Source organism: Sceloporus undulatus, chromosome 4 (assembly GCF_019175285.1).
Source record: "Sceloporus undulatus isolate JIND9_A2432 ecotype Alabama chromosome 4, SceUnd_v1.1, whole genome shotgun sequence".
In the NCBI taxonomy this organism is placed as follows: Eukaryota; Metazoa; Chordata; class Lepidosauria; order Squamata; family Phrynosomatidae; genus Sceloporus; species Sceloporus undulatus.
Window position 1 is genome coordinate 77,274,916 of NC_056525.1, and position 2,607 is coordinate 77,277,522.

The 2,607-nt window shown below is 36.3% G+C and overlaps 1 protein-coding gene across 2 annotated transcripts in view; it reads left to right on the top strand.

Annotated features, from left to right (window-relative positions):
* LOC121929305 (cytochrome P450 4B1-like) overlaps positions 1–2,607 on the top strand; it is a 32,813-nt gene that overhangs the window by 23,153 nt on the left and 7,053 nt on the right. The gene's annotated exons all lie outside the window — the stretch shown is intronic.

The window sequence follows — 2,607 nt, forward strand, 5'->3', positions numbered from 1 at the left end:
CAATCATTCAGAAATAAAGGTCACTTGAAATGAACATAACATGACAGTAAGCTAGAGAAGGTAAGCACTGTATTCAATAACAACAATTAAGATTCAGATAAAACCAAATTTTAAAAGAAGCATTTATGAAAACTCTATTTAAAATATTCAGAGTTGGGGCCAAACACATTTCAACATCTGAGTGTGCCCCAGGATTCTTCAGCATCAATGCTGAAACATGGCAAGTAATTTCCTTTAGAAAACACCAAAATTCCCAATTTTTGCTGACACTTTTATTCCTGTGTTCCTAAAGTCCCTTTCTGCCCCTAGCAGGTACCAGGTAACTGTATCACTATTCTGTGCAGGTAGGAATAGAGGAAAAGCAAGAAAAGGGGGGATAACAAGGATTCATGACTTCTTTTGAGGGTGAGAATAAAATATTGCAACTGATGCCAGGAACTGCTAGAAAATAATCTGGGTCAACAGAAAGACAATTTGAATATTTTAAGAGTCCCTGAGAACTACAGGAACAAAAAAAACCCCATAAACTATCTATCTATGTATCTATCTGTTTATTTATTTCAGCTGAAGGAGGCCTTGGTTGCGTGGTACTTCAAGTAGGGAAAGATCTATTTGTCACAGTACCTCATTTTTTCACTTGCACATGTCACATTTAGCCCTGTTTTGTTTTGTGATTGGTTGTTGCATACATTGTATATTTCTGAGGAAACCCCATAACTGGACAGAGAATATGTTAATCACAGGGAATAAGCACTTCTCTTAACATATAATTTGACTGTCAGACTAGTTTTATAACAAAATGAGCAGGGTTGGTGTTTTTTTGTGGGGGCTTTTGTTGTTGTTGTTTTTAAAGACATTTTGGCTGAAAATCTGAAGCATGGCATTCATTCAGGCTGTCTCTGTACAGAGGAAGTGCCAACTCTAGAAATGTTTTCACATAACAAACGCAGAGAGTGGAGTCAGGAAAGTAATGCATTTTCTAGGTTTTGCTGCCAAATTGCTTCAGTTTAGCCATCATGGTAACAGTAGTCCTGCTGACAAATATTTTCTTTTCTTTAAGTGTAGCTGCTTCCTTCACAAGCTTCTGACTAACTGCACCAGTCTCTGTGGCTTGTGCTACCACCCCTGAGTTACAGTCCCTCTTTACTGGAATAGAAACACCCAGCATTCGCCTCACCCTGAAAAGACAATAAGGCTGAGTTTCCCTGATGGTGCAATCTGTCATGAATTGTTAGATTGTTCCAAAGAGGATTAGCACAGCAGACTTGTCAAAGGAGGAGACAGTGTTCCCTAAGCCTTTATTTCAACCTGTTACAAAAATAAAAATCACTAATTTGTTTTCAAAGCTTGAAAACGTTAGCATTGCCATCCATTACTGTTAACAGTGTAAATTATTAATTTATATGTATTTACTTATTTGTTTTATTTAAATCCCATCCTTTTTCCAAAGATGGGCTTCAAGGCGGCATTTAAAAGCACGATACAATTAAAATTTCTAGTATAAAAGTTAAAACACAGTTTTTTGCATTAGTTCATCATATTATTTATGTATTTATTTCTTTATTCATTGATATTCCCCCTTTCTACCAGTAATGGGATTCCGAAGTAGTTAATAAAAGTATAAATATAAGTGCCACCGAAAACATGTTACTAGTATGATGGCAAGGACAACCTCCCTCTGAAGAAACTTGGCAAGAAAACCCCATGATAGGGGAAAACCCCATGTCTTAGGGTCTCCATGTATTGGAAACAATTTGAAGGTACACAACAACAACAACAACAACAACAACAACAACAAATATGTTACTTCTATATTAAAAATAAATTTAAAATGACTTTTTAAAAATTGCCAAAAATACTTCTAAAAATGATCAAAAGTCACCAACCCACTCCCCCATCAAATAAAGTAACAAGATAAAGTAATGTGAAATGATAGTTGCTATCAGTGGTAATATTTGATTATTAAAATATATTATTTTGAAACCATTGCTTATAATTACAGTGAATGAATGAATTTTATCAAATTGATTCAAACACATTAATTCCAAGCTTTGCTTTAAAAAAAAAAGATCACTTCGATATGCAAGTCTGAACTTGTTGAATTTTAATTGCTTAGCCAAGAAATTGCCTCCAAATGCAACAAAAGCTCTCATGCCTTGTGCTGTATTCAGATTCCAGGAGCCTTCTTACCAAGGAGAAAATGAACTAGGGTAGTAGTATCCTTTCTGCATATTAAAAATATGTCCTCCCTCCCCTCCCTGCTTTATCTACTTTATGTATTCCAATATTATCCTTTGCATTTCAGAAGGATTTAATGGCATTGTACATGGTCACACCTAGTCCCTCCAATTGACACAATTTTATCATCATAGCATCCCAATGAGATTAAGAACACAAGAGAACAAGCCCAAGGCCTATCTAGTCCACCAATCTGATTGCACAGTGACTAGTCGGATGCCTTGAGGGAACGTAAATGGAGGACAACCCTGGAAACCAGACAGGATAAAAGACAGTAGCCATTATCAGATGAGTCTGGAACTGGGGCTCTTCTGCACTGGGCGGTTCGAATTCACGTTATTTCGCACAATACCATCATACCAGCATTCG